The sequence below is a fragment of the Orcinus orca genome, chromosome X (assembly GCF_937001465.1).
Source record: "Orcinus orca chromosome X, mOrcOrc1.1, whole genome shotgun sequence".
Lineage (NCBI taxonomy): Eukaryota > Metazoa > Chordata > Mammalia > Artiodactyla > Delphinidae > Orcinus > Orcinus orca.
In genome coordinates, this window is record NC_064580.1 from 83,759,623 (window position 1) to 83,785,821 (window position 26,199).

General features: G+C 37.2%; 1 long non-coding RNA gene across 3 annotated transcripts in view; it reads right to left on the reverse strand.

The window, feature by feature from the left end:
- The window catches only part of LOC117197991 (uncharacterized), a 441,633-nt gene that overhangs the window by 255,753 nt on the left and 159,681 nt on the right, over positions 1-26,199 (reverse strand). For 2 of the 3 annotated variants that reach the window (XR_004478903.2, XR_007474953.1), the window contains exon 3: positions 21,166-21,234. This is a non-coding gene — a long non-coding RNA (uncharacterized LOC117197991). Of the gene's footprint in view, positions 1-10,850; positions 11,560-21,165; positions 21,235-26,199 lie in introns of those variants that run through there. The other variant, XR_004478902.2, reaches the window with a different exon arrangement.

Here is a 26,199-nt window from a genome sequence, read left to right on the forward strand (position 1 = left end):
ATATTTGTTAGAAAGCCTTAAGATGAGAAAAAAATTCCACCATGAAATGCAGTCTTCCCCCTAAGATAGCAAGAGGACAGGTACTTCCCTGTCTTTTATCTGTTGCCTAAGGAACATTCTGATTCCAAGGCTGGGGAGGGTCCTTTCTAGCACCCTGAAACACAGACCTACTGTGATCTTGAATGGATAGCACTGTGCAACAGCCTCAAGGGAAGACTGGGCAGAATACTGGGTAATGAGGAAAATAAAAAAGAGGGATGGCGTTTTATTGTATAATAAGACAAACCAAGGCTATCTGCTTAAGTTGCTCCCAGTTTTGTAATCATCAGTCATTGTAAATGAATCTGATGTTAGCACAGAATTCCTGAACAGGAATCAAGAGCTCCTGTGGCTCAGGGATAAAAATACCTTGGGATCTTGCTAGGGATACATAAAGAAGGACAGGAGATTGACACCGTACAAGATACTAGACAGCTTTGAGAGTGGCCTGTTACTATTGTGGGCTACTCTCCTCATTTGAGGGAGTAGAGTAGCCTATACATGGAAGTGATTCCCAATAAGATTAAAAAAAAAAAAAGACGCATTCTAATTTCAGGATAAGCCTGGAGTAGTGGGTTAAGTAATCAGTTCCCATTAATACATTGGAACCACAAAGGCAAATATATGAATTCTGCCTTTGGGTGGAGTGCGCAGTGCTGCCATGAATGTTTCCTGTTATACAATGATGAAGTTGGCAGGACTGTCCTTTGTGATAATATACAGCAATCACAAGATTCACATCTGGATTTAACACTTTTACATATCGTAAGCTAAAAAGGAGGTCCATACTTTTTCTCCTACTTTGTAAGAAGATTCTTTTTTTTTTTTTAAACTGTTTCTTCAACTTCATGATTGATTTTATTTATTTTTAATTTAATTTTTATTTTATATTGGGGTATAGTTGATTTACAATGTTATGTTAGTTTCAGGTGTACAGCAAAGTGGTTCAGTTATACATATACATATATCCATTCTCTTTCAGATTCTTTTCCCTTATAGGTTATTACAGAATATTGACTGGAGTTCCCTGTGCTATAAAGTAGGTCTTTGTTGATTATCTGTTTTATACATAGTAGTGTGTATATGTTAATCCCAAACTCCTAATTTATCCCTCCCCCCAAGCTTTCCCCTTTGGTAACCATAAGTCTGTGCGTCTATTTCTGTTTTGTAAAATAGGAATAGAAGGTATAGATCAATCCACTTATGTTGAGACTTAGATAAAAGAAACTCAGGCTCACATGTGTCCAGGTCCCCACAGAAGAAGAAGGCATAGACCAAAGTTCTATCTCAAAATAAAGTTTATGTCCCTTGAGTTTCTTCTGTGTATATATCCTTTCTGATTCTCATGAGTCAGATATGATAATATTCCTTTCATAAATTTAGGATAATAAAGCACTAGCTTCCTACTGAACAGTCCTAAGGCACTTTATATTTGGGGTTCTGTGCAGTCTTAATATGTGACTTAAGAGCATATTAATCCACATGTGTTAGAATCTTTCCAGATTTCTTACTACTATGGTTACATGCATATCAACAGTGGGCTTCAGGAATGATCCTATTCTCCAAGATTTCATTGATTATGATTCTCTAGCACAGCCTTCTTCCTAGATTATTCCTAGAATGGCCTTGAGTCATTCAACTTTACAATGTGCTGCTCCTTTTGTGGTCACTCCACATCCTAGGCAAACAGAGAAACACCCTGGTCCTCACCTGAAATTTCCTCTTCAACCTCTCCTACCCTCAATCCCGGAAAGTTTCCGAAATGCAAGTCATTTTGATTTATGTTTTGTTATTTCCTAGAATGATTGTCAGAGGGAATAAATTGGAATTGGGAATTACTTTCTTACTTGCTCCTATCTTATAAACTTTTATGAAATGTGCGGAAGGTGTGCTGGTAAATAGCAATTCACAACCTACTGCTGGTATTCCTGTGTCAGGTATTTAAAGTGGCTAGAGATAGTCCCAAATCCTGCCACACTTCCTCCACGCCCGTCAAATCAGGATAATTCCAGTAGCCGGTTCACTTTAATTTCTACAACGTCTTATAGAAATTCCAACCTGACAGTTAAGATACTAATTATCTTCCTAAAAGACATTCTCTACCCTCTTCTTCCTGAATAACAGAACTTGATTTTTTAAGGAAGTAAGCAGAGATCTCTTAATCTCAGAGTAGAGAGACCCCTAACCCAGCCCCAGTGGATAAACTAATTGCTCCAGTCACTTGAATTCTGTTTTCTTCCACAAGTGCTTTGTCTAGGATTGGGCCCAGAGGTGAGTGACTTCTGACCACTGGGATATAAATGGGAGTCCGGTGGGCTGTTTCTGGGAAGTATTTTGCTTGCTGGTAAAGGGGACAGGGCATAAGAAGAGGGCTTGCTGACACTGTCTCTTCCCTCTTCTTCCAGCCATAAACTAAAAAGACAAGCCTGCAGCTCTGTCAGCCATCTTACAACTATGAGATGACAATCATGAGGATAAAAAGCCAATAGAACAGGAATGAAAAGAAAGAGTTTGGCAGAAAAAGGCAAATACCACATCATATTCTCTCTTATATGTGGAATCCAAAAAAAAAAGCTGAACTCATAAAAACAGAGAGTGGAATGGTGGTTACTAGGGGTTGAGGGATGGGGGACTGGGAGAGATGTTGTTCAAGGGTACTCACTTGCAACTAGTAGATAAATAGGTCCTGAAGATCTAACATACAGTATAGGGATTACAGACAACAAACCTATACTATAAGCATTAAACGTGCTAAGAGACTAGATCTTAATTGTTCCCACCACTAAAAGAAATAATTATGTGACACAACAGAATGGCAATCATATTGCAATATAAATGTATCAAATCAATATGTTGTATGCCTTAAAATTACACAATGTTATATGTCAATTATATCCCAACAACAACAAAACAGAATCTGGGTCTTTGTTGAGCAGCTGAACCAATACTAGCAACTGCTTACCTGTAGACCAGCAGATCTCAAACTACTGTTCTCAGAACCCTTTCCAATTATACTCACTATTGAGGAATGTTAATTTCTTAGTTTCGATAAATGTGCTGTGGTTATGTAAGATGTTAATATTAGGGGAAGCTGGATAAAGGATATACAGGAACTCTTTTATCTCTGCAACTCTTCTTTAAATCTATTTCAAAGTAAAAAGTTTAAAAAAAAATTATTGAGGACCCCCAAAAAGCTTTCACTTCAGTGAAATATATCTGTTGATATTTATCATGTTATAAATAAAAATGGAGTTTTAAAACAAATTTTAGTTATTAATTCATTTAAACACTAAAAGTAATATCTATTGCACATGACATAAGTAACATATTTTCATGAATGTTATATTTTCTGAAACAAAAGTAAATTTAGTGACAAGAGTAGCAATGTTTTATATGTCTGCAAATTTCTTTAATGTCCGGTATGAAAGAAGACAGCTGGAATCTCATCTTCTGCATTCAATCTGTTATGATATATAGTTCTGGTTCGATATGAAGAAAATCTAGGCTCACACATGCATTCCTTTTGAAAAAAAATAAGTATTTCGATGGCCTTTCCAGATAATTGTAGACATTTCTCTTTGATACTTCACTGAAATTCAAGAAGTGGTAGCTCAAAAAAAAGTTCGTTGCAACATGGAATCAGAAACCATATCAATGAGCTTTTTATGCTCCCGCACATTAAAATCTATTTGTCTATGCTGCATTTTAATGAATCTTTTACCCACTCATATTTTGTAACATGATGTATTCATTTGTCATTTGGAAAATAACTGGTTCACTGAGTTTTATACAGGACTTCCAATTGCTGACACATTTCATTATAGAATATGAAAAAAATCATGTTTTTTTCTTAATACCACCATTGATCTCATCAGAAAAGTCTTTATGTTGGGAAGCTGACAAGCTCATGATGGCAGATGTAAGTTTTCCAAAACTCTAATTTTCACTTGAAAGCACAAATGTTATTATTGGTAACAAATACTTTGAGTTGTTTTCCTTAAAATGACAGGCTCACTTTGTTCATTTTCAAGAAAATATCTGCCAAATACCCAAGTCTGTGTAACCATACTTTACCTGTCAGTCATTCTTTCAAGTAAAAATGATGCTTCTTAAAAAAAGCAGCCAACTCAGCTCATTATTCAATTGTACAAACTCTTTTTTTGGAGACAACCATTCAACTCCAGTACTTAGCAGAAGTACTTCATGCAAACTCCCCATTTCATTCCATAGAATATTAAGAAGATGAATACTCAGGGGTGGAGAGTCAATAAAATTTGCATTCTTTACTGCTTCTTCAAGAGCATTCTAAAGTGAAACTGGCTTTTTTTTTTTCTTCAAGTGCATGGCAATGAAGACTATAATGGCTACTACTAGTACAGTTTGGTAACACTCTGTTGATCTGTGCTAAGAAGTTAGTAGTTTTAGCTTCTGTTGCTTTAGCACCAACAGTGCAAATGTCAACAGAGTGGAAAAGGCAAATAATATCTCACCATTATTATTAAAATTGTTTTGATCTTGCAGAAACCTGAAAGGTCTCAGGAACCCACAGGGTTCCCTGGGCCACACTTCGAGAACTATAGTTAGACTTATGTGGGGAAAATAAACCCTTATTTGCTTTATCCTCTCTTAATTAGGTTTTCTGTTATCTGCAAGTGAAAACATTCCTGATACATTCAACATAATATATTCTTGGCTATTCCTTTGAATTCAAAGCATCCATGCTTTCACTTCTTTTTCTTTTTTATCTTTATGTCTGTTTTACATGACTTTTTTTCAACTTTTTATTTTATATTGGAGTATAGTTGATTAACAATGTTGTGTTAGTTTCAGGTGTACAGCAAAGTGCCTCAGTTATACATATACATGTACCTATTCTTTTTGAAAGTCTTTTCCCTTTTAGATTGTTTCATAATATTGAGCAGAGTTCCCTGTGCTATACAGTAGTTCCTTGTTGGTTATCTATTTTATTTTATTTCACTTTATTTTATTTTGTTTTTTTGGCCTTGCCACATGGCATGCAGGATCCTAGTTCCCCAACCACTGATCGAACCCATGCCCCCTGCAGTGGAAGTGCAGAGTCTTAACCCCTGGACTGCTAGGGAAGTCCCCGGTTATCCGTTTTAAATATAGCAGTGTGTACGTGTCAATCCTAAACTCCCTAACTATCTCCCTAACTATCCCTCCCCCCGACCCTTTCCCCCTGGTAACCATAAGTTCACTCTCTAAGTCTGGCTTTCTCTTCTTCTTGAGGCAAAAAGGTTACCTTTTTGAGTTGAGTCTCTTCTTGTGTGGAGCCAGAGATAGTTCACTCCTCAACATCCTGTGGCTTTTTCCTGACTGGCCCATGAGGGCTATACTTCTCTAAGTACTGGAACAATGCTAAGAAACTCTCACACTGCATGTGGTCAGACAGCTTTGAAATATTTCCCGTGACTTAATTTCTGGAATAGGAATCTTAAATGATTAAATTACTGAGCAGTAATTCTACTCATTTCCATAGTTGTAATTAGAGTATCTTCCTTGGCATTATTGCCTCAGTCTAGAGAAGCTGCTTGTCCCAAGAGAGTTGAGTCAGAAACACGGACAAGCCATTGCCAAAAGTGTGGCCTGGAGACCTTGGCAACAGGTACATGGCACTTTTCAAGATGAAGGAGAAAGAGAAAAGACCTAGGAATAAAGATAAGCTTCTGGGAATTCCCTGGTGGTCCAGTGGTTAGGACTTCACGCTCTCACTGCCGAGGGCCTGGGTTCAATCCCTGGTCAATCCTACAAGCTGCGCAGCAAAAAAAAGAAAAGAAAAAAAGAGATAAGCTGCTCCCTGCTTCTATTTTGGGGACATATTGAAGCAAGAATGTTGGTTCCATTCTAATTTACTTTATAGTTTGGTAGTGGTAAAGAAAGTCACTTAGTATTCTAAATCCTCCTTCACTGCAATATGTAATTATAACACTTTACATTTGAATATGTTGTATGCAATAAAACCAGTAACATAGAGAAGGGTTTTGAGAGATTTGAGAACAGAAAAATAAAATTGACCACAATTTAGCCACAGGCTAAAGGTTAGGAAAAAACTTTTTAAAAAGTCTGATGTGTTAGTAATGGACAAATCGTATTTTATTTATTTATTTTTGGCCACACTGCACAGCATGTGGGATCTTAGTTCCCCAACCAGGGATTGAACCCGAGCCCCCTAGCAGTGGAAGCACAGAGTCCTAACCACTGGACCACCAGGGAAGTCCCGAGAAATCATATTTTTAAAAATGCCTAAATTTAGTTGCATATATTTTTATCTAAAAGATATCATTTCTTAAGCCAGTCACAGAAAGACAAGTCCTGAATGATTCCACTTATATGAAGTAGTTTTAAAAAATTTTTACTGAAGTATAGTTCATGTACAATGTTGTGTTAGTTTCAGGTGTACAACAAAGTGATTCAGTTATACATATACATGTATCCACTCTTTTTTAGATTCTTTTCCCATAGAGGTCATTACAGAATATTGAGTAGAGTTCCCTGTGCTCTACAGTAGGTCCTTATTAGTTATCTATTTTATATATAGTTGTGTATATATGTCAATCAGAATCTCCCAATTTATCCCTCCTCCCCCCTTTTCTCCCCTGTAAACCATAAGATTGTTTTCTACATCTGTAGTATGAAGTATTTAAAATAGTCAAATTCATAGAATCAAAGAGTGGAATGGTGATTGCCAGGGAGTGGTGGGAGGGAGAATTGGGGAATTACTAATCCATGGGTATAAAGTTTCAGTTAAGCAAGATGAATAAACTCTAGAGATCTGCTATACAGCATTGTACCTATAGTCAACAATAATGTATTATACACTTAAAAATTTGCTGAGTGTAGATCTTATGTTGTGTTCTTACCACAATAAAATATGATTTTTAAATAAATATGTAAAATAAAAGATATAATTTCTTACTAGGAGTATAAGGGGACTTCCTGAACTAATAAAGGGCATCTATGAAAAACTCACAGCTAATATCACATTTAATGGTGAAATACTGGATGTTTTCATCCCAAGATCAGGAACAAGACAAGGATGTCCATTCTTGCCATTTGTACTTAACATTGTACTGGAGGCTGTAGCCAGGGTAATAAAATAAGAAAAATAAATAAAAGGCATTCATATTGGAAGAAAAGGAGAAAAACTATCTTTACACATATATGACATGATCTCATATGTAGAAAATCCTAAGGAGTCTATTTTTTAAAAAACTATTAGAACTATTAGATCAGCAAGACTGCAGGAAGCAAGATTAATATTAAAAAATTCAATTGTACTTCTATACACTTGCAGTAAAAAATCTGAAATGAAATGAAGAAAATTACTGAATTTACAATAGCATCAAAAACAGTAAACTACTTAGGAATAAATTTAACAAAATAAATTCAAAATTTAAACTCTGAAAACTACAAAACACTGTTGAAAGAAACTACAGAAGATGTAAATAAATGGAAAAACATCTCTTGATCTTTGATTGGAAGACTTAATATTGTGAAGATGTGATACTCCCCAAATTGATCTACATATTCTATGCAGTTCCTATCAGAATCCCAGCTGGCTTCTTTGTAGAAATTTATAAACTGATTCTAAAATTCGTATGAAATTGCAAGGGACTCAGAATAGCCAAAATCATCTTGAAAAAGAAGAAAAAATGTTGGAGGACTCATACTTCCAACTATCAAAACTGCTATGAAACAACAGTAATCAAAAATTGTGGTACTGGTATAAGGATAGACATAGATCAATGGAATGGAATTGAGTGTCCAGAAATAAATCCATGTGTCTATCGTCAACTTATTTTCAATAAGGAAGCCAAAACCATTCAATCAGGAAAAAAATATTTTTAACAAATGGTGCTGGGACAAATGGATATCACATGCAAGAGAATGAAGTCGGAACCCTATCTCATATCATATACAAAAATTAATTCAAAATGGATCAGCAACCTAAATATAAGAGCTAAAACCATAGAACTCTTAGAAGAAAACACAGGGGTAAGTCTTGATGTCCTTGGATTTGGCAATAGATTCTTAGATATGAAATGTAAAGCACAATCAAGAAAAGAAAAAATAAATTATACTTCATCAAAATTAAAAACTTCTGCATCAAAGAACATTATCAAGAAAGTGAAAAGACAGCCTATAGAAGGGGAGAAAATATTTGCAAATCATATATCTGATAAGGGTCTAGTATCCAGAATATATAAAGAACTCTTACAAATCAACAGAAGACAAATAACCCAATTGAAAATGGGCAAAGGACTTAAACATTTCTCCAAATAAGGTGTAAAAATGGCCAATAAGTACATGAAAAGATCCTCATCATCATTAGTCATTAGGGAGATTCAAATCAAAGCCACAATGAAGTGCTTGTTCACAGCCAGTAGGATGGCTATAATTGAAAAAACAGACAGTAGCAAGTATTGGCAAGGATGTAGGGAAATTGGAATCCTTAGACATTGCTCCTGGGAATTTAAAATGGTTTAGCTGCTGCAGAAAAGTCTTTTCCCTCAAAAATTTAAACATAGAATTACTGTATGACCCTGAAATTCCATCCTTGGTTATATACCCAAAAGATTCAAAGCAGGTATTCAAACAAGTACATGTATTCTTATGTTCATTGCAGCACTATTCACAATAGCCAAAAAGTGGAAACAGCCCAAATATCCATCAATGGATGAATGGATAAACCAATTGTGGTGTATCCATATAATGAAATATTCATCCATAAAAAGGAGTGAAGTACTGACACATGCTACAATATGGATGAACCTTGAAAACATTATGCTAAGTGAAAGAAGCCAGTCACAAAAGACCACATATTATATGATTTAATTTATATTAAATGTCCAGAATAGGCAAATCTGGAGAAACAGTAGATTAGTGGTCACTTAGGGCTGGGGAGAATGAGAGGACAGAGGTGATAGCTAAAGCTATAGGGTTTTTTTGAGGTGAAGAAAATGTTCTAAAATTGACTGTGGTGACAATTGCACATCTCTGTCATTATACTAAAAAAGATTAGCATGTACATTTTCAAAAGGGTGAAGTATATGGTTTGTGAATTATGCCTCAATAACCCTATAAAATAAAAATGATATATTTTCCAGAAAAATACAAAAATGCAGTTCATATTTACTTTCTATTTCCTTAATGTCTCTCAAGCAAAACAGATTTTTTATCACTGTATTTGAGGGCACTTCTCTAACAATTCTTGTCAGCCTCCTTGTGCTTACCATCCTAATACAGAGAGCTAAGAAACTAGGAAACTACTCATGAAAAGCGCGCTTGGCAATGCTCATTACCAAAAAGTATTTGAACTTGGGACACAGTTGACAGCACTGAATAATCACAATATAGTGTGATAAGGGTTATAATGGTTGTATCTAGTAAGATAGAAGTTGGATAGGTAGATTGAGAAAAAGGCGTTGAAGATCACTATCTGATCCATGAGTCACAGAGGTCAAACATCATGGTTTGTATGGGAAGATTTCTGGGAGTTTCCATGGACTGAGTTAGCAGTGGGGCTGGAGGTGGTCAGTATATATGGACTAAGAGAAACAACCAAGATAACTGAAAACAGGAATCACTAGGTGATTTAATTGCAGGAAGTGATTTTCTTTCTTTCAGTGAATCTTACACTTGCCAGCATCTTAAAGAGGCTGCTTGTCATTTGAAAAGAAAATTACGGGAGTCCCAATTTTAATCTGTGTGTGATTCACAAAGAATAGACGTATCTTATACTCCAATAAAGATGTTAAAAAAAAAAGAATAGATGTATCTAACACACTAGTCGAATGAACCCAATAAGTGTATGAGTTCTGAGGAGCCTCTTGGAAGAACTCTTCCTCAGGGAAGAAGGATCTGGGAGTACAGTCTTAGTCCTCTAATGGGTGCAGTGATATTGAGCAGAAGATAGTGACTGTCATTTGTGTTGATCTCCTGATCCCAGGCCGAATATGACGCATAGTTAAGTCCTAAATTCTTAAGTCATTGGGGGTACAGGCAGAATTGCATGGGTTCCCTTATTAACAGAGAATAATGCTAGAGACATATAAGAACAAGGAATGGCAGCAGGTAGTCTGGTGGAGGCGCTGCTGCATTCGGTGGAAGCCACCTTGATCTGGAATACACGAGAGATCCCATGAAACCTTCCAGAAACACTTAGGGGAGGACCTTTGAAGAAACAGGAAGTCATGTGTCATGTAGATGGGGGCGTGAACAAATTGTTGGAGGTATTACTGTTTATGTCATACCCACAGGCTAGTGAGGACTGAAGAAATAGGAAACATGGACAAAGCTCCTAATCCTTCTGGAACAGTTAAACGCAATCTTAAGGTGGAAGTGACCGTTGACCCATGCTTTGAAGGAGTACAACGTGTTTACCACACTGAGAGAGGGGCCGAAGGGCATTTCAGATTAAAGCAGAGGGGATGTACAAATACACAGTTGCTCATTACGCCTATTCATGAGTTGTTTTCATGGACCAAATGTTTTCCATTTTGTGGCTATACGTGTACATACTTAGTGGGGATCCTGCCATTTGACCACAGTCACCACTGAGAGTGGCTCAACTATTTCCTATAACTGTTGGAATTCTTAAAATATTAGAACTTAAAGGAACCACAGATGCCATCTACTGTCACTCTTCCTCCCTGTCAAGTGCAAGGGATAATTGCAAAGCTATTAGCAAATTCCAAGGCTCTATAATCACCTTGCATGTATATACAACATCTGCTTGGTCATGTAAACTTAGAGGAGCTAAAAATTCCTATAAGATTTAGAAGGCTGAATGGATGCTAAAAATCTGGTCAGCAGGTCATTAAGTGTTTCTTTTGTTAATCGAATGGTCTAGTAATTCGACACACAATGGAAGGCAGAAAATTACCTCTAATTCTTTGAGGATCAGATAGCATTTATACTTATGAGACAAAAGAAAATGGCAGTGAGAATGTTAATGCTTAATTGTTCGTGGATCACATTGTTTAGCTCTAGCATCTAAATGTCATGATAGTGCTTACAAACTGAACACTGTGATTCTAATTTAAATTATTTTTGTGTCACTTTACAATATTTATTTCTTTCACATTGTCTCAAATAAGTGGCTGCATTTATTCATCAGGAAATATACAAAGCAGAATTCACTTTATATCTTTCAAATAACCTAGAGTAAGCCCTGAATACAGTACCAAATGTGATTTCTTTGAAAACCCAGGTCAAAAAAAAAAAAAGGGCAACTCTAAAATTCAGTAAACAGATTACAATAAAAATGTAACATTTCCATAGCTTTTGCTTTCCAATACAACTGTGGCATTTTTTCAGAGACTATAAATGAAAACATTGGTAACATATACAAAACTTTAATGTAGTCGACCCTTGAACAATTGGGGGTTAGGAGCACTGACCCTCCACGTAATTGAAAATCCACATATAACTTTATAGTTGGCCTCTGTATCCAAGGTTCCGCTTCTGGGGATCCAACCAAAGGTGGATGGTATGGTACTGTAGAAAAAATCCACATATAAGTGGACCCACACAGTTCAAACCCACGTTGTTGAAAGGTCAACCATACTTATATACGAAGGTATGTGCATTATATTTAACCTTTCCATTGTGAGATTATCAAAACCACATTGTTATCAAAATTAAACACTAGGGAAGGGTGGAAGGAAGAAAAAAATATTAAACACCAAAAAAAAGTTCTGTGCCAAAGCTAAAATAGTCTCTAATATTTCATTTTTAGTAACTTTAACTTTAAACAATGCATAGCTTCATAGTGTCATATTACCCAGATACTCTTTCATTATTGTCAGGCATTATAAGCGGTAAGATTACTTAAAATAAAATCTGTGTATTATGCACATTGCAGTAAAACTCTTAATTAGCACCACCTACACAAAAAATTGTTGGAAATGTAAAGTGTAAGGCCTTCCCCTTGAAGGATCTAGGATCTAGAAGAAAGGAGATACAAAATGTTCAACATATGACAGTACCCCTGTGTCAGATGAGTGTGACAGTCAATAACAGCTATAAGAATTCAGAGGAGGGCCTGAGATTCCTAGGTACATATGGCTTTGCAAGGCTAGAATTTCTAAAGTTTTCTTTATGCTGAGCAGTTTGGCTGCAGTTAGAGCTGAGATGTTATTTGTGAGACTATAGTGTATGGGTGATTGCCTCTTAACCCTGGGATGGTTAATTATATCAACTGCAATTGTTTCATACTACCATATATGACCATATATATTTCTAATGACAGTATTTTCCAAAAATATATATTTGGAGCAAAGTTTAACCTTTTTTTTTTTTTTTTTTTTGGCTGTGTGACATGTGGGATCCTAGTTCCCTGAGCAGGGATCAAACCCGTGCCCCCTGCATTGGAAGCATGGAGTCTTAACCACTGAACTGCCAGAGAAGTCCTGGAGCAAAGTTTAAAGAAATTAAAATACCTAAATATCATATAGTCTTAATTTCTTAACAGCTGCACATCTTTTTTTCTCTCTACTCTTTTTGGCACAAGGATTATCTTGAGCTGGTTATTTTTAAGAAACGGTAGACACAGGAAATGCTCTGAAAACTGAGTAGAAGTTACCCTTTTGTAAGAGAGATTTACATTTATAAGGAAAATCTCCATTTGTAAGGGTGTCTCCCTCTCTGTACCAGGAAGAGAAGGATGACTAAATCCCTAGAAACTCATCAACAGAGAAGGCAAGGCCTTAAATCTGTATAACAACCTTACCCTTGTTAACTGTGTTTTCCTGGTCACCTCCCTTAACTGGTTGCCCACCCTCAGCACCTTCTTTAGCTTAAGATGGCATTTAAGGTGATGGCTTTGGTCATTTTGGAGAGTCACTCAGCTTTCCCATGTATACAGGAGATATACAGGTTATTAGACTTCTGTTTGTTTTTCTCCTGTTAATCTGTCTTTTTATTACAGGGGTGTCTCATCTAAGAACCTAGAAGGATAAAGGGAAAATTGTTTTTCCTCCCCCATGGTACTTTTCTTGAAAAACTGGTTTTCTCTTAGTTCCATACAACAATTCATTGATTTACTAACCAGCCCCTCTCAGTCTCTTTGAAAACAAGCAGGACACTGTGAGTCCTCCCAGTACAAAAGCATTTTCATGTCCCCCAATCCTTGTTTGAAGGAAAAAGGCTTTCAGCCTCTTAGAACTTCCCTGAGTTCCAAAGGGCAGTTATAATTAGAGGAGTGAGGGAATGCAGAATAAAACAATAGTGCAGCAATGGAGCAGGGTCCTGGTTCCTCCTGGGGGATCTGCATAATTATCTGATACATATCTCTGAGTTCTTCTACAGGAACTAAGGCCCCCACCCAGGTGGAGGATGGTAACTTCAGGCTGAGCATAAGCCATGGACCCCAGACTGACTGGAACCAGAAGGCTGATGATTGAGATTCCTGGAACACCACCCTGTTACCTCCCCACCAACCAGTCAGAAGAAAGTCACATATCTTGCAGCCATACCCCCAAATTTTGCCTATAAAAACTGTTCCTTAAAAACCATCTGGGTCCCCCCCTCCAAAAAAAAAAAACATCTGAGAATTCGGGCCTTTTGAGTACAAGCCACCCGTTCTCCCTGCTTGGCCCTGCAATAAACCTTTCTCTGCTCCAAACTCCAACATTTGGTTTGCTTGGCTTCACTGTGCGTCTGGCACACAAACCTGAGTTCAACTACATCTTTGCTTGTAGGAAAAAATCTGCCTGTTATTAAAATAAATATGGCTTGACAGACACAATAAGAAAAATGATAACCAGATACAATCTTATCCTTTTTTCTGTAATAACTGTGTTCTTCCAATCATAAGGAAGTCATTTTTCTTTTACTTCACTAATTCAACAAGCATTTACTGGGCACTTACTATGCACCTGGCACTATACTAGATACCAAGGATACAAAAAGGAAAAGGAAAAAAGTCTCCTTGATCATGTATTCAAATAACTGCAACAGAATGGGGATAAACAGAAGTGTTCAAACACCATACTATGGCCTCCAAGGCCCTTGCTTATCTTTCTAATCTCTTCTTGGCCACTATGTTCCTGCCACACTGGCCTTCTCTTTATTTCAAATACACTAAGTTCCTTTTCACCTCAGGCCTTTGCACTTATTTCCTCTTCCTGCACTGTTTTTTTCCCTACATTCATCAGCTGGCTAAGTCCTATTCACCTGGCAGTAATCAATGTGAATATCATTTCCTCACAAAAACTTTATCCCCTCAGATGAGGTTTTTTCCTGTTGTATACTCTCAGTGCCCCCTGTAATTTTAAATTTTAGCTCTTGCAAACTAAAGAATGTCGCTCCACATCTGGTTCTACAAGAATGAAGTCACTAGCCACTGCAGTCACTGACCTTCAACACACCCTGAAAGGAGTTCAGGGTGGAGATCAAGAATGAGACACCCTCTACTTTGTGAAAATCTGGCAGAACCGGCCTTCAGATAGTTAGATATTTTCAGGAGAAAATTTTATGAACCCAATTTCTTGCATCTTCTCATACCTAGAAAAGCTCTAAAATTATTAATGGAGGCATCTGCTCCTTGTGACTAGCAGCAACCTTCTACCAAGATGTGTGTGCTTGATTGCACATATCTCCTTCTCCAAAATCACTTATATACTGACCTCCCCCTCTACCTCTTCAGAGCAGTTCCTCAGAGCTATCTGAGAGTCTGTCTCCTGGGCTAAAGTCCTCAGTAAGCCCCAAATACACCTGAACTCACAGCTCTCATGTTGTGCTTTTTTTTTTCAGTCTACACCCAAATCTCATTGCAATTAAATAATTATCCATGTAATTGGTTATTGTCTGTATCTTCCACTAAACTAGACTATAAGCTTAATGAAGGCAGAACTACATCAGTGTTGTTCAGTAGTATATTCCTAATGGCCAGCACAGGGCCTGGAATATAGAAGTTTCTCAATGAACATTTGTGGAAGGAAGAGAGAACTAAAGGAGAAAGGAAGATGCGGAGGGAGGGGGGGAGGGAGGAAGGAAGGAAGGAAGACAAGAAGACTGAATGTGCACTAAGAAGAGAGTGGCTTATCCCTGTTTATGGGAGTCAGAGGCACTAATTTTTGAGGTTTCTCTTTTCATCAGAGTTACTTATTCTTAGTTTCTTAAACACCCCCTTTCTTTTTTTTTTTTTAATTTTTATTGAAGTATAGTTGATTTACAATGTTGTGTTAATTTCTGCTGTAGAGCAAAGTGACTCAGTTATATGCATATATACATTCTTTTTATATTCTTTTCCATTATGGTTTCTCCCAGGATATTGAATATAGTTCCCTGTGCTATACAGTAGGACCTTGTTTTTTATCCATTTTATATATAATAGTTTGCATCTACTAATCCCAAACTCTCAATCCATCTCTCCCCCATTCTCCCTCTCCCTTGGCAACCACAAATCTGTTCTCTATGTCAGTGAGTCTGTTTCTGTTTCGTAGATAGGTTCATTTGTGGCATACTTTACATTCCACATATAAGTAATATCATATGGTATTTGTCTTTCTCTTTCTGACTTCACTTAGTATGATAATCTCTAGTTGCTGCAAATGGCATTATTTAATTCTTTTTTATGGCTAAGTAGTATTCCAGTGTGTGTGTGTGTGTGTGTGTGTGTGTGTGTGTGTGTGTGTACCACATCTTCTTTATCCATTCATTTGTCAATGGACATTTAGGTTGTTTTCATGTCTTGGCTATTGTGTATAGTGCTGCTATGAACATAGAGGTGCATGTATCTTTTTGAATTATGGTTTTGTCCAGATATATGCCCAGGAGTGTTCATCACCCCTTTCTAATAACTTGTATCTCTACATTCCAGACCAGGAAGCTGTGCTAGCTCCAACCACTTTCTGACAATGACTGTACCACTAGCATGAAGTTTTAAAGTGATCTCAATACAATACAACCCCAGTGGTTTTAATATGGGGCCTGCTGAATGCAATTCCATACTCATCCCAAACTCCTTCCCTCTTTAGTTAAATCTTTTGTGTTATATCTGCATTTGTGTCTGTACCTCTATCTTGGTGATGCAGAAAGTAGAAATGAAACATCAAAAATTAGATCCTTTAGGTCATCTGTAAAGCACTTTTTCACACAATCTGCCCTCCATTCCCACAGGTAATTATGAATTGCTGGTAGAAAGTTATTGCCATCAGTCTTAGAGAGATTAATATGAGCAAAACTAACAGTTCCCTTCTCTCCTACTTAATGACTGCAGTCAGAGATTTCTTACATTAATATAAAAGAGAAGGCAGACAAGATGAAATTGGTCTTCTTAGAAGCTTCAACAGCAATCTAGTCTCTTTCAAATATGAAACAGCAACTCCCCTCTCCATACTTCAAAAAATTAATATAGCATTTGAAATTATCTTTTCATTCTACTTTTATTATAATGCTCCAATTTTAAGTTACTATAGTAACCATTTTGGATTTGAGTGAAAAATTCATTACTGTCACTTTAATTGTTTGGTTTTTGTTTTCTACTCTAGCTACATTGGAGTTTAAAAATGGAAAATAGATTTATCCTGTACTATTCTCTAAATATTATGGAGCACAAAGACAATTCAGACAATGATTCTGTATGACTATTATTGGAACTATCTGTTTATATACCAATCATTGATGTCTGTTTTAGAAACATTAGATATTGTACTAAGGTAGACCACTGTTCGGTATAATTAAATAAAAGAGTGTGAATAACTAATATTCAACACTCCACTAAAAAGCATACAACATGCAACTACTTCTGTGATACTTAATTATTAAAGAACATTTATTTGTTACTTATATTGAGGAATATAAAGATGGTGGTCATGATATTTACATCATAACACAATGTGTGCTTTAGGAGAGAGGACCCCATAATGGATTAGTCTGATTTTGTCATAATATTCATCAAAATTACCAATTAATGTAAGTTGTCCATGTCTGATTATTTTTTAAATTTCCTAAACGCCTAATTATCTTCAACTGTTTTACTGGTTATTGCCCTTAAAAAACTGTTTGCGGACTTTGGGTCCAACATCTTAGCAAGGCGGCAGTGGTAGCAGCTGCTCTTTGAGTTTCGCTATGCTGCCCAAGGATGACAAAAAGAAGAAAGATGCCAGAAAGTCGGATAAGAAAGACAAAGCCCAGGGAACAAATCTGGGGGCAAGGCCAAAAAGAAGACATGGTCCAAAGGCAAAGTTCGGGAGAAGCTCAATAATGTAGGCTTGTTTGACAAAGCAACATATGACAAACTCTGTAAGGAAGTTCCCAAATATAAGCTTATAATCCCAGCTGTGGTCTCTGGGAAACAAGATTTGTGGTTCCTTCACCAGGGTAAGCCCTTCAGGAGCTCCTTAGTAAAGGACTTCTGAAACTGGTTTCAAAGTACAGAGCTCAAGTAATTTACACCAGAAACACCAAGGGTGGAGATGCCCCAGCTGCTGGTGAAGATGCAGAACAGGTCCCACCAACTGTCCATTTTGAAAAATAAAACTGTATTAAATCAAAAACAATCATTTGTGGAGATTCCACAAGGCTTGTAGTAAGTGTGCTTTCCTCCTTCTGGCTGTGTTTTTGGGGCTCTACAAGTCAGAGATCACATCAAACCAAATTCACTGACCATCTATGCTATATGATCCTAGGGTACAAATCTGTATGAGGGCAGGTGATCTCAGGTTTATTTTACCCCCCTTCCTTTCCCTTTTCCTGCTCTGCTTAGGTCCAGAGAAGCCTTCTCTCTGGGTCTGTGGGGTTGGTAGGATCAGAAAGTGACCAATTAGTTGTGGTTCATCTTAATCCTCACCCTTACCCCTCCAATGTCTTCAAGGCAAAAGCAACTTCGGCACTCAAATAGTCCTCTGGCCTCTTTGGTCAAGCTTCTCCTCAAAATGGGTCTGCTAGGGCTGCATAATCTTTACAACTCCTCAGTTTTTTTTTTTTTTAGGGTTAGTTTTGTAGTGCAGATTTATTTATTTATTTAAAATTTATTTATTTATTTATTTTGGGCCACACCAAGCGGCTTGAGGGATCTCAGTTCCCCAACCAGGGATTGAACCCAGGCCATGGCAGTGAAAACCTGAAATCCTAACCACTAGGCCAACAGGGAACTCCCACAACTCCTCAGTGCTTTTAAGGTGATTTATTCAGAGTTGTTTTCAGCCAGAGAGTTTGATTCAAATAACCCACTACCTAACCTGCCCTTATGGGGAATAGCTATTACATTTTTATTGTATGAAATTATGCATTTGTGTTTAACAACTGTGATACTTGCTTTTAGGAACTTCACAGTGCAATAAGATGAAGGAAATGTAGTCGCACAGTTTTTGTTTTGAGAGATTAGTAACCATATGGAAGACTGCTCTGTCGCAGACTTTTGGGGGAAAAAGGTGTGAGACTTTTGATGGATTGTCCCATTAACGTTATGAAACTGAAGAGCCCATTTTGCTTGATGACAATTGTTCTTTCCTCAAGGGGTAACTTCAACTGGTTGGCCAATAAGTTGCATCCTTGCCTTGAAGAAATAACCACCAAAGGAAAATCACTCCTAGCTGGTTTCCCAACCACCTCCAACTGGTCCTGAGCTGCCCTGTAGTGGCCAAGCTCCAGCCTCGTGAGGGGAAGCTGTGAGGGCACCTAGTTGATTCAGACTGTAGAGACAGCATTTAGTCAACAGCCTTGTCTCTCATACCCTGATGCCTTAGAACTCCAACGTGTGTCTGTGAAAATGAAAGCAGATTCCTGACTCCGGCTACGGATAAGTGGATAACCTTGGGCCAAGTTTGTGACTTCATAACTTTTTAACAACAGCTCCATTTATGGCTTAGTGCTTAACTAGCCAGGACAATGGATTTGATTCCTGAAAGGCCAAATCAATAACATTGGACACCACAGGCTTTGAGGGCAGGATTATGGTGAAAGTGATATTTTAGATTTTACAGAGGAAAACTAAGTTCACATTTACTAAAAACACAATTTAGGTATTAACATACTTCCTAATATACACTTAAAACTTGTCTAAATTACCCAAGATTAACCAAAAGGAAGAATAGAAATGCATTGTAAATATGAAAAAACACTAAACTTAAAATCACAATATCATGCTATTCTTCTTTTAGCATATTAAAATAGAGGTCATCTGAAATTCATTGAGTATTAACTCATAGTTTTTGCATAAACATAAATAGCATATTTTACCTAAGACACTGGAGTTTTTATGAAAATAATTAGTCCATTAAAATTAGTTCAGTGCCTTTAGAAATGAATAGGCTAAAATGCAAAGCAAGATCTATTTATCCAAGAACAAATTGAACCAAGATTTTAATTTATTTGTTAGTGAAACAAAATTGTTAATCTTCTATTAAAAATTATTTGTATTTGTATAATATCCCATGGTTTATAAAGTACTTACACATCCAACATCTTATTTAATCCTCTCAACAGCCCTGTGAGGTAAGCATCATCACCACTTTACAGATTAAAAAACAAACTCAAGACTCATTTAGAATATAGGTCTTCCTAAGTTCACAGAGTGAATCAGTGGCAAATAAGTCTTAAATTCAGTCATCTGACTTACAATCCAGTGCTTTTTCCACTAAGTTCACAATTTACATTTTTCTCATCATTGTAGAATCATTACTAGTTTCATCCTAGGAAAAAGACCAATCCTTAAAACTCTAGGCCATGTGTGCAGATAAACAATGAATAAGGACAAATTCATGAACTTTCAGTTCAGGTTTGTCAATCAAAAGATTCTGGGCTTCCCTGGTGGCGCAGTGGTTGAGAGTCCGCCTGCCGATGCAGGGGACACGGGTTGGTGCCCCGGTCCGGGAAGATCCCACATGCCGCGGAGCGGCTGGGCCCATGAGCCATGGCTGCTGAGCCTGCGCGTCCGGAGCCTGTGCTCCGCAACGGGAGAGGCCCGTGTACCGCAAAAAAAAAAAAAAAAAAAAGATTCTGTAACTACATACAGAGGCATTCCCCAGTGATGAACTCGATGCCTAGAAAATACTCCCCAAGTCTAAATGAACAATCTTTCAACTGTTTAATAAGGGAATTTCACCTTCTAACAAAAAGATTTTTTCCCTCCTTATGAGTAAAGTTAAATCCTAACTCAAGGCCAAATAAATAGTTAAATTATTTTTCTCATCCTTTAACCTAGAAGTTGCTTTTCTTAGCTAAATTCACGGAAGCAGTCTACATATTTTAAGAATTTTCATTTAGTGTTACATCGACTTTCACCTTTACTTTATGGCTGAAACTTTGAACAAGTGCCAATAAATCATGACTGAGATGAAACCGAGCAAGATCCTTAGAAGCAGAATAATCAAGACATATGCATTTGAGAGACCAGTAAAGTAAATGCCCCTTCAATTCTGTATGTATTAAATTTATATTCATTCTGCTTAAAATTATTTAAGACTTGCATTTGATATAATTCCTAAGTCACTAGTGCTTAAGATATCATACGATTTTTGAGGAAATATGTAAACATTATGTAAATATTGATCTATAAACTACACATATTTGTAAGAACTTCTCAATACAGTTAACAATTCTGTTAAATCCCAGTGCTTCTATTTTTTTATACAAACTATAACTTTCCAATGACAGATCTCTATTCTCAATATATTCATTAACAATTTGAGACATTTCATATTTGTAAATTAAAAGTTAATTTTACAGTACATATTCCAAGTTAGCAGGCCAAAAGGAATATTTTTCTCTAATTGACATTGAAACAAATGATTAGCATGCTACAGTACTTGTCCAACTCTTTTATATTCATTAATTATTCAGGATTAATTCTGCAAAAATCCAGAGAATGCTTATGACGATGAGTTTGTAAGATACACAACTGTTCTAGGATATAAGAAATGTTCATGAATTTATCATGTGTTGAAATATACTATGAAGATCTCGACTGCTAGAAATGTCTCCTACCTTTTTAAAAATATAATTACTAAATATTGGTGGAGAACACACATTAACATTCGCCAATTAAAACTCAATTACAATTTTCTGAACTATTAAGATTTATTAACCTTGTGCAAGGTTATATACAAATTATTCAGATGCTTTTAATTTGTGAAGTACTTTAAATACATTACTTACTTCACATGCATTGTCTCATCTGGTCTTGTCAACAATCCTGGGAGATAGGGGGAGCAGTTAGTAAGCCCACTGTAAAGGAAGAGAAGACATGCCCATATTAGAAGCCAAGCAGAGGAAGTGTCAACACTATGCCAGGTACAGTACTAGATGCTGAGGATATAATGAACGAGCTGCATAATCAGAAAGCTTCTGATATAGCAGAGAAGACACACAAGCATTAAGAATGAGCTGTGATGAACACTCTAATGGGGAAATCAAAGATGCTATGGAAGCTCAGAAAAGGGCAACCTAACTTCGCCTTAGAGGAGTCAGGAAAGTGTCCTTGAAAGAAGATATATTTGGCAGGCACAAAATCAGAAACTTCCTTGCAAGATATGCTCAATGGTTTGTATCTTATTGTGAAGGCTGTGGGAGCAGTGGGAGAAAAATGAGGGGAAATGCTGGAAACATAGGTCTGAGATAGAAAAACATTTTTTAAATTATACTAGCATTCATTAACCACTTAATGGGGGGGCAGGAATTGTGGTGAATCTATTTCTGCAATCTATATTTTATTAAATCTTCACATTAACCCTAGGAGTTAGTTACTAATGGTATTGATATTGGTGTTACTGTTACTATTATTATTTCTAGTAGCAGTAGCAATAGTCTAAATTGTTGACGATTACTTAAATACCACATAACAAGTCACTATACAGCAAACATGGTAAAATCCCATTTTATATAAAATGAAAGAGAAAATGTCACGCAAATGGCTAATGCTCAAAAAAGTAATGGGGTGATTGTTATGGATTGATTTGTGTCTCCCCCAAATTCATGGTTTGAAGCACTAACTCCCACTGTGACTGTATTTGGAGATAAGGCCTTTAAGGAGGTAAATGAGGTCCTAGGGCCTCATCCAGTCTGACTGGCATCCTTCAAAGAAACGGAAGAAACACCAGGAGTATGGATGCACAAAGAAAAGGCCATGTGAGGACATGAGAAGATGGCCATCCACAAGCCCAGGAGAGAGGTCTCAGGAGAAACCAAACCTGCTGACACCTTGATCTTGGACTTCTAGCCTCCAGAACAGTAAGAAATACATTTCTTTCATTTAAGACACCCGGTCTGTGGGATTTTGTTATGGTGGCCTGTTGCTCTGTACCCTGCAGTCCTGCAATCCTTGCAACTGCCCAGTTGTGAGACCGAAGGAAGAACCCGGAGCCAGTGACAGAGACATCAGTGTTTTGTTGGACAGGGTATCTTACAAGTCAGAGGCAAAGGTCCTGGAGCCACACCCCACAACCCACCCTGTATGGGTGTACGACCAAGGGCAGGCAGGACACAGCAGCAATCTTTGCTACACAGGGGCAGGGAGGAGGAAGCTATCGGTTATAGGGGCAATGACTTCAGAAGAGCTCCCTCCTTGCCAGGGCGACTGGGGCAAGGGCTGCTGTTTTCCTGTTGATGACAGAATATACTGGAGCCTTTCTGGTCCAGGGCTAGAAAAATTGTTAGCTGGGGGTTGGGCCAATCACACAGGTAGTTACTGATTAAAACTTTCAGCTTAGGAGGGGAAGGCAATCATGCTCAGAAGGGTGAGGTGGGGCCAGGTAGAGTAAGGGATGCACAGAGAGCAAGAGAGCAGCCATTTTATGGGGCTTGAACATACCTGGCCCGAGCAGACCAATACAGTTATATTATTTATTTTCAACCAAGTCATCATATTGACCAAATTACTTTCAGCAAAAAGAAATTGTTTTGGTTTGGGGTAACATTTTGCTTATCTGTTTCCTTTGGTTTTTAGTGAGAGGAGGGTGGACACTCTGCCCTAAGCTTCAGTAGAGTGTGATCCCACTGGTGCAGTTGTGGGAGCAAAGGGAACCAAACCTCTGTCCAAGGCAAGACAGCATAGTAAAGCAAGGGACCATCAGATCCTGGTTGGCACCAAGGTGGGGGATAGACATTGGTCATTGGCAAGAATCAGATCTGAGTTCCATATAGGAGACACAAGATGGAGGGAGTAGGTTGAGAAGATAAAGTTTGGTGAGATTGCCTGAAGCAAAAACCTACATAGGGGATATTTTATAAAGAATCAGCTATTGAGCCTGTGGGCTAGTAGAGGCCTTAAAAAAATTGTCTGGAAAAAAACATGAGAATCCTTTCTGAGGAAGGAAGGAAGGAAGGAAGGAAGGAAGGAAGGAAGAGAGGGAGGGAGGGAGGGAGGGAGGGAGGGAGGGAGGAAGGAAGGAAGGAAGGGAGGGAGGGAGGGAGGAAGGAAGGAAGGAAGGGAGGAAGGAAGGAAGGGTTATTGTGATAACACATTTGAATTATCTATCCATAATTATTAGCTATCAACTGAAATGTAAAGAAAAGCTAAGATTGTTACTCATTACTTCACATTCTGCCCCAAGCTGCCGCAGACAATATTTCAGATACTCTTACTTAACTGCATATTTATCCAACCAGAATGCCCCTGCATCTCAGACCCGTCTCCAGTTATATTATATAGTTACATCAATGGTCTTGATATTTTTTTTGTCCATTGTTTTTTTCTTTTGCAATAAGGGCATAAGTATGGGGATTAAAAGCCCAGGTTCTGTAAACAAACTGCGAGGATTCATATCCATAATCTATTAATACTTTTATTTAGCTGTGTAACCTTGGGCAAGTTACTTAAACTCTCTGTGCCTCAGTTTCTGAGCAAACGTTTTTGTGAGGTTTAAAGGAGTTAATACATATAAAACACTTAAATTCATGCCACACACATGGTAATGCTCTATAATTCTTGGCTCTTATGACTGTTAATTGTGACATTAAACTGTGAAAGAGAGTTTAGCAAAGGAAGACTGGCGTTGCTCAACCACATTCTATTTTACTAGAATGCTTTTTTTTTCAGTGATAAAACATAATCTAGTATGATTTTGTTTCTGTTTTTTTCATTTTAATAATATAATATTGCATCCTAATTATAAAGCATAAAAAACATAGAAATAAAAATATAATACATACTAATATAACTATAAATAGCTAATATAAAATTATAGAATGTTTTGAAATACTATAAAGGATTTTTTAAAAATTAAAATAGTAAGTAGCTCCTATACTCAAAATAACCACTGTAATTTTTTTTCAATTTTCCATGAATTCTTAAAACTATTGTACAAATTTTAAATCATGAGACGATATAAGTATTATTTTTAACTTGCAATGTAGTAGGAAGCTTTTCTGTCATAAAATATGATCTGTGAATATAATTTATCTTAACATCTTTATTGGAGTATAAATGCTTTACAGTGTTGTGTTAGTTTCTGCTGTATAACAAAGTGAATCAGCTATATGTATACATATATCCCCATATCACATTCCTCTTGCATCTCCCTCCCACCCTCCCTATTCCACCCCTCTACGTGTTCACAAAGGACCGAGCTGATCTCCCCATGCTATGCAGCTGCTTCCCACTAACTATCTATTTTACATTTGGTAGTGTATATATGCCCATGCCACTCTCTCACTTTGTCACAGCTTACCCTTCTCCTTCCCCGTGTCCTCAAGTCCATTGTCTAGTAGGTCTACATCTTTATTCCTGTCTTACCCCTAGGTTCTTCATGACATTTTTTTTTCTTAAATCCCATATATATATGTGTTAGCATACGGTATTTGTCTTTCTCTTTCTGACTTACTTCACTCTGTATGACAGACTCTAGGTCCATCCACCTCACTACAAATAACTCAATTTCGTTTCTTTTTATGGCTGAGTAATATTCCATTGTATATATGTGCCACATCTTCTTTATCCACTCATCTGTCAAGGGCCACTTAGGTTGATTTCATGTCCTGGCTATTGTAAATAGTGCTGCAATGAACATTGTGGTACATGACTCTTTTTGAATTATGGTTTTCTCAGGGTAGATGCCCAGTAGGGGGATTGCTGGGTCATATGGTAGTTCTATTTTTAGTTTTCTAAGGAACCTCCATACTGTTCTCCAGAGTGGCTGCATCAATTTACATTCCCAACAACAGTGCAAGAGGGTTCCCTTTTCTCCACACCCTCTCCAGCATTTATTGCTTGCAGATCTTTTGATGATGGCCATTCTGACCGGTGTGAGGTAATACCTAATTGTAGTTTTGATTTGCATTTCTCTAATTAGTGATGTTGAGAAGCTTATCATGTGTTTGTTGGAAATCTGTAATTCATCTTTGAAGAAATATCTATTTAGGCCTTCTGCCCATCTTTGGATTGGGTTGTTTGTTTTTCAGATATTGAGCTGCATGAGCTGCTTGTATATTTTGGAGATTAATCCTCTGTCAGTTGCTTCATGTGCAAATATTTTCTCCCATTTTGAGGACAGGCTCTTCATCTTTTTTATGGTTTCCTTTGCTGTGAAAAAGCTTTTAAGTTTCATTAGGTACCATTTGGTTATTTTTGTTTTTCATTTCATTTCCATTTCTCTAGGAGTGGGTCAAAAAGGATCTTGCTGTGATTTATGTCATAGAGTGTTCTACCTGTTTTCCTTTAAGAGTTTTGTAGTGTCTGGCCTTACATTTAGGTCTCTAATCGATTTTGAGTTTATTTTTGTGTATGGTGTTAGGAGGTGTTCTAGTTTCATTCTCTTACATGTAGCTGTCCAGTTTTCCCAGCACAACTTATTGAAGAGGCTGTCTTTTCTCCATTGTATACTCTTGCCTCCTTCATCAAAGATAAGGGGACGAGATGTGTGTGGGTTTATCTCTGGGATTTCTATCCCACTCCATTGATCAATATTTCTGTGTTTGTGCCAGTACCATACTGTCTTGATTACTATAGCTTTGTAATATAGTCTGAAGTCAGGGAGCCTGTTTCTTCCCACTCCGTTTTTCTTTCTTAAGATTGTTTTGGTTATTCAGGGTCTTCTGGGTATCCCTACAAACTGTGCAATTTTTTGTTCTTGTTCTGTGAAAAATGCCATTGGTAGTTTAATAGGGATTGCATTGCATCTGTAGATTGCTTTGCGTAGTAGAGTCATTTTCACAATGTTGATACTTCCAATCCAAGAACATGGTATATCTCTCTAT